This window comes from Pseudophryne corroboree, chromosome 7 (genome assembly GCF_028390025.1).
Source record: "Pseudophryne corroboree isolate aPseCor3 chromosome 7, aPseCor3.hap2, whole genome shotgun sequence".
Classification (NCBI taxonomy): domain Eukaryota; kingdom Metazoa; phylum Chordata; class Amphibia; order Anura; family Myobatrachidae; genus Pseudophryne; species Pseudophryne corroboree.
This window is the reverse complement of record NC_086450.1, coordinates 175901897-175912669: the sequence shown is the minus strand read 5'-3', so window position 1 is coordinate 175912669 and position 10773 is coordinate 175901897.

Below are 10773 nucleotides of genomic sequence, written 5' to 3'. Positions count from 1 at the left end.
TTTTTCTTCTTTATACATACTACTATAGTAGCTTACTGTAGCAGTCTGCGGTGCTGCTGAGCTGAGAGTGTCCAGCAGGTCCGTCATCAGTCATTACATAATAAATATATAATATATACCTGTCCGGCTGCAGTACTAGTGATATTATATATACATATATATTGATTTCATCTCATTATCATCCAGTCTATATTAGCAGCAGACACAGTACGTTAGTCCACGGCTGTAGCTACCTCTGTGTCGGCACTCGGCAGTCCATCCATAATTGTATACCACCTACCCGTGGTTGTTTTTTTTTTCTTTCTTCTTTATACATACTACTATAGTAGCTTACTGTAGCAGTCTGCGGTGCTGCTGAGCTGACAGTGTCCAGCAGGTCCGTCATCAGTCATTACATAATAAATATATAATATATACCTGTCCGGCTGCAGTACTAGTGATATTATATATACATATATATTGATTTCATCTCATTATCATCCAGTCTATATTATCAGCAGACACAGTACGTTAGTCCACGGCTGTAGCTACCTCTGTGTCGGCACTCGGCAGTCCATCCATAATTGTATACCACCTACCCGTGGTTGTTTTTTTTTTCTTTCTTCTTTATACATACTACTATAGTAGCTTACTGTAGCAGTCTGCGGTGCTGCTGAGCTGACAGTGTCCAGCAGGTCCGTCATCAGTCATTACATAATAAATATATAATATATACCTGTCCGGCTGCAGTACTAGTGATATTATATATACATATATATTGATTTCATCTCATTATCATCCAGTCTATATTATCAGCAGACACAGTACGTTAGTCCACGGCTGTAGCTACCTCTGTGTCGGCACTCGGCAGTCCATCCATAATTGTATACCACCTACCCGTGGTTGTTTTTTTTTTCTTTCTTCTTTATACATACTACTATAGTAGCTTACTGTAGCAGTCTGCGGTGCTGCTGAGCTGACAGTGTCCAGCAGGTCCGTCATCAGTCATTACATAATAAATATATAATATATACCTGTCCGGCTGCAGTACTAGTGATATTATATATACATATATATTGATTTCATCTCATTATCATCCAGTCTATATTATCAGCAGACACAGTACGGTAGTCCACGGCTGTAGCTACCTCTGTGTCGGCACTCGGCAGTCCATCCATAAGTATACTAGTATCCATCCATCTCCATTGTTTACCTGAGGTGCCTTTTAGTTGTGCCTATTAAAATATGGAGAACAAAAATGTTGAGGTTCCAAAATTAGGGAAAGATCAAGATCCACTTCCACCTCGTGCTGAAGCTGCTGCCACTAGTCATGGCCGAGACGATGAAATGCCAGCAACGTCGTCTGCCAAGGCCGATGCCCAATGTCATAGTACAGAGCATGTAAAATCCAAAACACCAAATATCAGTAAAAAAAGGACTCCAAAACCTAAAATAAAATTGTCGGAGAAGCGTAAACTTGCCAATATGCCATTTACCACACGGAGTGGCAAGGAACGGCTGAGGCCTTGGCCTATGTTCATGGCTAGTGGTTCAGCTTCACATGAGGATGGAAGCACTCAGCCTCTCGCTAGAAAAATGAAAAGACTCAAGCTGGCAAAAGCACCGCAAAGAACTGTGCGTTCTTCGAAATCCCAAATCCACAAGGAGAGTCCAATTGTGTCGGTTGCGAGGCCTGACCTTCCCAACACTGGACGTGAAGAGCATGCGCCTTCCACCATTTGCACGCCCCCCTGCAAGTGCTGGAAGGAGCACCCGCAGTCCAGTTCCTGATAGTCAGATTGAAGATGTCAGTGTTGAAGTACACCAGGATGAGGAGGATATGGGTGTTGCTGGCGCTGGGGAGGAAATTGACCAGGAGGATTCTGATGGTGAGGTGGTTTGTTTAAGTCTGGCACCCGGGGAGACACCTGTTGTCCGTGGGTGGAATATGGCCATTGACAAGCCTGGTGAAAATACCAAAAAAATCAGCTCTTCAGTGTGGAAGTATTTCAACAGAAATGCGGACAACAGGTGTCAAGCCGTGTGTTGCCTTTGTCAAGCTGTAATAAGTAGGGGTAAGGACGTTAACCACCTCAGAACATCCTCCCTTATACGTCACCTGCAGCGCATTCATAATAAGTCAGTGACAAGTTCAAAAACTTTGGGTGACAGCGGAAACAGTCCACTGACCAGTAAATCCCTTCCTCTTGTAACCAAGCTCACGCAAACCACCCCACCAACTCCCTCAGTGTCAATTTCCTCCTTACCCAGGAATGCCAATAGTCCTGCAGGCCATGTCACTGGCAATTCTGACGAGTCCTCTCCTGCCTGGGATTCCTCCGATGCATCCTTGAGTGTAATGCCTACTGCTGCTGGCGCTGCTGTTGTTGCTGCTGGGAGTCGATCGTCATCCCAGAGGGGAAGTCGTAAGCCCACTTGTACTACTTCCAGTAAGCAATTGACTGTCCAACAGTCCTTTGCGAGGAAGATGAAATATCACAGCAGTCATCCTGCTGCAAAGCGGATAACTGAGGCCTTGACAACTATGTTGGTGTTAGACGTGCGTCCGGTATCCGCCGTTAGTTCACAGGGAACTAGACAATTTCTTGAGGTAGTGTGCCCCCGTTACCAAATACCATCTAGGTTCCACTTCTCTAGGCAGGCGATACCGAGAATGTACACGGACGTCAGAAAAAGACTCACCAGTGTCCTAAAAAATGCAGTTGTACCCAATGTCCACTTAACCACGGACATGTGGACAAGTGGAGCAGGGCAGGGTCAGGACTATATGACTGTGACAGCCCACTGGGTAGATGTATGGACTCCCGCCGCAAGAACAGCAGCGGCGGCACCAGTAGCAGCATCTCGCAAACGCCAACTCTTTCCTAGGCAGGCTACGCTTTGTATCACCGCTTTCCAGAATACGCACACAGCTGAAAACCTCTTACGGCAACTGAGGAAGATCATCGCGGAATGGCTTACCCCAATTGGACTCTCCTGTGGATTTGTGGCATCGGACAACGCCAGCAATATTGTGTGTGCATTAAATATGGGCAAATTCCAGCACGTCCCATGTTTTGCACATACCTTGAATTTGGTGGTGCAGAATTTTTAAAAAAATGACAGGGGTGTGCAAGAGATGCTGTCGGTGGCCAGAAGAATTGCGGGACACTTTCGGCGTACAGGCACCACGTACAGAAGACTGGAGCACCACCAAAAACAACTGAACCTGCCCTGCCATCATCTGAAGCAAGAAGTGGTAACGAGGTGGAATTCAACCCTCTATATGCTTCAGAGGTTGGAGGAGCAGCAAAAGGCCATTCAAGCCTATACAATTCAGCACGATATAGGAGGTGGAATGCACCTATCTCAAGCGCAGTGGAGAATGATTTCAACATTGTGCAAGGTTCTGATGCCCTTTGAACTTGCCACACGTGAAGTCAGTTCAGACACTGCCAGCCTGAGTCAGGTCATTCCCCTCATCAGGCTTTTGCAGAAGAAGCTGGAGACATTGAAGGAGGAGCTAACACAGAGCGATTCCGCTAGGCATGTGGGACTTGTGGATGGAGCCCTTAATTCGCTTAACAAGGAATCACGGGTGGTCAATCTGTTGAAATCAGAGCACTACATTTTGGCCACCATGCTCGATCCTAGATTTAAAGCCTACCTTGGATCTCTCTTTCCAGCAGACACAAGTCTGCTGGGGTTCAAAGACCTGCTGGTGAGAAAATTGTCAAGTCAAGCGGAACGCGACCTGTCAACATCTCCTCCTTCACATTCTCCCGCAACTGGGGGTGCGAGGAAAAGGCTCAGAATTCCGAGCCCACCCGCTGGCGGTGATGCAGGGCAGTCTGGAGCGACTGCTGATGCTGACATCTGGTCCAGACTGAAGGACCTGACAACGATTACGGACATGTCGTCTACTGTCACTGCATATGATTCTCTCACCATTGAAAGAATGGTGGAGGATTATATGAGTGACCGCATCCAAGTAGGCACGTCACACAGTCCGTACTTATACTGGCAGGAAAAAGAGGCAATTTGGAGGCCCTTGCACAAACTGGCTTTATTCTACCTAAGTTGCCCTCCCACAAGTGTGTACTCCGAAAGAGTGTTTAGTGCCGCCGCTCACCTTGTCAGCAATCGGCGTACGAGGTTACATCCAGAAAATGTGGAGAAGATGATGTTCATTAAAATGAATTATAATCAATTCCTCCGTGGAGACATTGACCAGCAGCAATTGCCTCCACAAAGTACACAGGGAGCTGAGATGGTGGATTCCAGTGGGGACGAATTGATAATCTGTGAGGAGGGGGATGTACACAGTGATATATCGGAGGATGATGATGAGGTGGACATCTTGCCTCTGTAGAGCCAGTTTGTGCAAGGAGAGATTAATTGCTTCTTTTTTGGTGGGGGTCCAAACCAACCCGTCATTTCAGTCACAGTCGTGTGGCAGACCCTGTCACTGAAATGATGGGTTGGTTAAAGTGTGCATGTCCTGTTTATACAACATAAGGGTGGGTGGGAGGGCCCAAGGACAATTCCATCTTGCACCTCTTTTTTCTTTAATTTTTCTTTGCGTCATGTGCTGTTTGGGGAGTATTTTTTGGAAGGGCCATCCTGCGTGACACTGCAGTGCCACTCCTAGATGGGCCCGGTGTTTGTGTCGGCCACTAGGGTCGCTTATCTTACTCACACAGCTACCTCATTGCGCCTCTTTTTTTCTTTGCGTCATGTGCTGTTTGGGGAGGGTTTTTTGGAAGGGACATCCTGCGTGACACTGCAGTGCCACTCCTAGATGGGCCCGGTGTTTGTGTCGGCCACTAGGGTCGCTTATCTTACTCACACAGCTACCTCATTGCGCCTCTTTTTTTCTTTGCGTCATGTGCTGTTTGGGGAGGGTTTTTTGGAAGGGACATCCTGCGTGACACTGCAGTGCCACTCCTAGATGGGCCCGGTGTTTGTGTCGGCCACTAGGGTCGCTTATCTTACTCACACAGCTACCTCATTGCGCCTCTTTTTTTCTTTGCGTCATGTGCTGTTTGGGGAGGGTTTTTTGGAAGAGACATCCTGCGTGACACTGCAGTGCCACTCCTAGATGGGCCCGGTGTTTGTGTCGGCCACTAGGGTCGCTTATCTTACTCACACAGCTACCTCATTGCGCCTCTTTTTTTCTTTGCATCATGTGCTGTTTGGGGAGGGTTTTTTGGAAGGGACATCCTGCGTGACACTGCAGTGCCACTCCTAGATGGGCCCGGTGTTTGTGTCGGCCACTAGGGTCGCTTATCTTACTCACACAGCTACCTCATTGCGCCTCTTTTTTTCTTTGCGTCATGTGCTGTTTGGGGAGGGTTTTTTGGAAGGGACATCCTGCGTGACACTGCAGTGCCACTCCTAGATGGGCCCGGTGTTTGTGTCGGCCACTAGGGTCGCTTATCTTACTCACACAGCTACCTCATTGCTGTCACAACTGAGGGCCTGAGCTGACGGGAGGCAGCCTCAGTTGTAGGGGCTGAGATGTACCGGAACCTGGGAGGTTGTATCAGACCCCTGGACATGTAAGTAACATGAATAATAACTGCCCGAAGGCGTGACCACGACAACTTGGATAAAAGTCAATGATGTTTATTATGACAACTCCGCAACACAGCAGCAGTAAAAGAAAACGTAAAAGTCAGCAAAGAATAAATACAGTTCCTGGGTACTACAGGATGGCAGGAGCCACAGGGCACTGGTAGTGTGAGATAGTTCTTATGATCTTCTAGATGGAAAGTCCTTACCAGGCCCGACTGTAGCAATGGAGATAACCCAGGATTGTGCCAGCTGGTGTTCCAGGAAAAGCTGGGTTGCTGAAGATAAAACAGCTGCTGTGGATACTGGCTGGAACCAGACTGTTGTTAGCACGGAGTGGATACTGGCTGGAACCAGTTAAATAATAAATGAACTTGGGAGCGATGAAATATGAACTGAAATGTAGAACTTGAGAGCGGAGAAATAATAATACCGGTGGAGAGTGGTAAAGTGTAGAAAGGACACCGGCCCTTTAAGGGAAGCTGTACTCTGCTGGAAGCTGAGCTGGAAGCAGGTAATGTTGTAGCTGGAAACAGATGAATCCACAATGGATTGGAGAGTCAGGCTACACCGCAGGTGGAATGCTGGTGCGGGTCTCTATGATGGAAGTCTTGAGACAGGAACTGGAACCTGGAAGACAATCACAGGAGAGAGACAAACAGGAACTAGGTTTGACAACCAAAGCACTGACGCCTTCCTTGCTCAGGCACAGTGTATTTATACCTGCAGCAAGGAAGGGATTGGCTAGGCAATTATGCAGATTATCAATACTGAGAACAGATTGGTGGAAATGATCAGCTGACAGAATCCAAGATGGCTGCGCCCATGCAGACACTTGGAGGGAAGTTTGGTTTGTAATCCATGTGGTAATGAAAACAGTAATGGCGGCGCCGGCCACCGGAGACAGGAGGCGCCAGGCTGACAGATGCACATCCAACCACGCGGACACAGCGGAGGCCGCGGCTGACGTAATCGCCACTCAGACACTCTGCATGCAGAAGTTCAGGGACGGCGGCGGAGGCCGCGGGAGACGCCATGCCAGGTGTAATATGGCGTTTACTGTGACAGCGTCCCAGAGTGACAGGAGAGGATACAGGAATGTACACATCAGGATAACAGATGGGATCCGGTCCTGGAGCGCTGAGCCAGCCTTGGGAGGCATCTGATGGGTAAGAAATGGCGTCCAGATACCCGGATCGTGACAGCACCCCCCCCTTTAGGAGTGGCCCCAGGACACTTCTTTGGCTTTTGAGGAAACTTGGAATGGAATCTCCGGACCAAGGCAGGAGCATGGACATCAGAAGCATTGGTCCATGAACGTTCCTCAGGACCATAACCCTTCCAGTCAATAAGATATTGTAGTTGACCGTAACGGTGACGTGAGTCCAGGATCTTGGCCACTTCATACTCAACGCCTCGTTGAGTTTGGACTTTCGGAGTTGGAGGAAGTGAGGAATGAAACCGATTCAAGATCAGCGGTTTCAACAGGGAAACATGGAATGTCCTGGGTATTTTTAAGAAGGGAGGCAACTGGAGTCTGTAAGCAACAGGATTGATGACTTGTTCAATCTTGAAAGGACCGATATAGCGAGGTGCAAACTTCATACTGGGAACTCTTAACCTCAAATTCTTCGTGGATAACCATATCCGATCACCCACCTTGAGAGCAGGAACTGCTCGACGCTTCTTATCCGCAAACTTCTTGTACCTGAACGATGCCTTGAGCAGAGCTGATCGTACGCTCTTCCAGATATTGGCAAACTGATGCAAGGTGATATCCACTGCGGGAACAGAAGTTGCTGGAAGCGGTTGGAACTCAGGGACTTTAGGGTGGAATCCAAAGTTAGTGAAGAATGGTGTTGAAGCAGATGAAGAATGATACTGGTTGTTATGACAGAACTCGGCCCAGGGAAGTAATTGAACCCAGTCATCTTGAGAGGAGGACACATAGATGCGGAGGAAGGCCTCCAAGTCCTGATTCACCCTCTCGGTTTGACCATTGGTCTGAGGATGATAAGCCGTGGAAAACTTTAGCTTGACTTGGAGGACTTGACATAAACTTCGCCAGAACTTGGCTGTGAATTGAACTCCTCGATCTGAGATAATTTCTTCAGGAAGACCGTGGAGTCGGAAGATCTCTTGTATGAATACTTGAGCCAACTTGGAAGCTGACGGAAGACCGGTGAGAGGAATGAAGTGTGCCATCTTGGTGAACCGGTCAACTACCACCCAGATGGTATTGAACTTGTTGCACATGGGTAAGTCTGTAATGAAATCCATCGACAAGTGGGTCCATGGTCGACGGGGAACGGATAGTGGAACCAGTTGCCCCGCAGGCGACTGGCGGGATACTTTATGTTGGGCACACTTTGGGCAAGATGCAATAAACTCCAAGACGTCCTTTTTCAGAGTTGGCCACCAATAGGACCTAGAGATAAACTCCAGGGTTTTTTGGATACCTGTATGTCCGGCAAAACGGGAAGCATGGGCTCAATGCATGAGCTTCTTCCTTAGCATCGGCTTCACAAAACTTTTCCCTGATGGGGGCGTAGAGTCCATCCCTACCGTGGAGAATGCCAACGGATTTATAATAGGATGCTTGTCTGAAGACTCTGACTCATTTTCTTGCTCCCATGAGCGGGAAAGGGCATCGGCCTTGCGATTCTGAGAGCCCGGACAGAACTGGAGTTTAAAGTCGAACCTGGAAAAGAAAAGTGCCCATCTGGCCTGACGAGGGTTGAGACATTGTGCGCCCTTCAGGTATAAAAGGTTCTTGTGGTCTGTAAGTATGGTGATTGAATGAGAAGCTCCCTCCAACAGATACCTCCACTCTTCTAGAGCGAGCTTGATGGCTAGCAACTCCTGGTCGCCAATGGCATAGTTGCGCTCAGCTGGGGAGAACTTCCGGGAGAAGAAACTGCAAGGGTGTAAATGGCCATCTTTAGCCCTCTGAGATAACACCGCTCCTACTCCAATGGAGGAGGCATCCACCTCTAAGATGAAAGGAGAGTCGATGTCAGGCTGTTTCAGAACAGGCGCAGAGATGAACCTTTGTTTTAAAAGATGAAATGCTTGCATGGCTTCTTCAGACCACTTGGACGGGTTAGCACCCTTCTTAGTGAAAGCAGTAATAGGCGCCACAATGGTGGAAAAGTCTCGTATAAACTTTCGGTAATAGTTGGCGAACCCTAAGAACCTCTGGACCCCTTTGAGGGTTAAGGGTACCGGCCAATTTTGGATTGCTTGTAGTTTCTCAGGATCCATCTCTAGTCCAGAACCGGACACAATGTACCCTAGAAACGGAATGGACTTGACTTCAAAGACGCATTTTTCTAATTTGCAATAGAGATGATTGACACGGAGACGGGACAGAACCTCTTTAACCCAAAAACGATGTTCCTCTAAATCGTTGGCAAAAATGAGGATATCGTCTAGATAGACCACGACATGACGGTATAGAATGTCTCTGAAGATCTCATTGACAAAATGCTGGAAGACAGCTGGAGCATTGCTCAATCCGAAGGGCATGACGAGGTACTCATAATGTCCGTCACGGGTGTTAAAGGCGGTCTTCCACTCGTCACCCTCACGGATCCGGATGAGATTGTATGCACCTCGCAAGTCCAGCTTTGTAAAGATGGTAGCTCCGCTAACTCTGTCAAAGAGCTCAGTAATCAGGGGTAAAGGATAACGGTTCTTGATGGTAATGTCGTTCAAACCTCTGTAGTCGATGCACGGCCGCAGACCACCATCTTTCTTTTTTACAAAAAAGAAGCCTGCGCCGGCTGGAGAAGAAGAAGGTCGAATGAACCCCTTTGCTAGGTTCTCTTTAATATATTCCTCCATAGAATGCGTCTCAGGCAGAGACAACGGATAAGTTCGGCCTCGAGGTGGAACCTTCCCTGGAACGAGATCAATCGGACAGTCCCATTCTCTATGAGGAGGAAGGATATCTGCAGAAGCTATACTGAACACATCCGTAAAATCTTGATATGGAGGAGGTGGAACATCAGACGACCTGGGGGAGGAAGAACAGACAGGCAATACTTTAAACAAACATGTCTCAGCACAGGAGGAACCCCATGCCAGGATTTGCGTAGTCGTCCAATCAATTGTAGGATTGTGAAGACGGAGCCATGGAAGGCCCAGGACCACAGGATGTGTGGCTCTTGGAATCACTAAAAAAGAAATAAGTTCGGAATGAAGAACTCCCACTCTCAGACGAACTGGTAGAGTCCTTAAAGAAATAACTGCATCAAAAATTTTGCTGCCATCCACGGCAGTTAAAGAAATGGACGAAGGAAGTCTCTCGGTGGGTAGGGACCACCGTTTAACATAGGCTTCGGTAATAAAGTTCCCAGCTGCTCCGGAATCAAGGAGGGCAATGACGTTCCGATAACGTTGAGCAACTTGAAGCGAGACTGGGAGATTACAATCTTGAGGAGATGGAGAGGAGATCATTACTCCTAGCCGGCCCTCTCCTTGGCGAGCTAGGATTTGGAGTTTCCCGGACGTTTGGGACAGGCATTAATGGTGTGAGACGGAGCTGCACAATAGAGACAGAGAAACTCGGAGAGACGTCTTCGGCGCTCAGCAGGAGTTAAACGGGAACGGCCAAGTTGCATGGGCTCATCTTTAGATGGTGACAGTTGACGAGGAGGAGGAGCAGAAGATTTTGGAGCAGATGATCTTCCACGCTCAGTTGCTCTCTCTCTGAAACGTAAATCAACTTTCGTGCAGAGTGAGATTAGCTCATCTAACTTAGAAGGTAAGTCTCTGGTAGCTAACTCATCTTTAATACGCTCAGATAAGCCATGCCAGAATGCAGCATACAGGGCCTCGTCGTTCCATGCCAGTTCGGATGCCAGGATCTGGAACTGTATCAGATATTGTCCTACAGTACGTGACCCCTGGCGTAAACGGAGAATCTCGGATGAAGCTGAGGTTACCCGGCCTGGCTCGTCGAAGATGCGCCTGAATGTTGACACGAAGGCAGTGTAGGAAGATAGCAGGGTGTCGGACCTCTCCCATAACGGTGATGCCCAATCAAGGGCTGAGCCACTGAGAAGAGAAATAATGTAGGCAATTTTTGTACGGTCACTGGGAAAATTGCCAGGTTGTAGCTCAAACTGAATCTCACACTGGTTGAGAAATCCCCTGCAGAATCTTGGAGATCCGTCAAATTTTGCTGGCGTTGGAAGATGAAGACGTGGAGCAGAA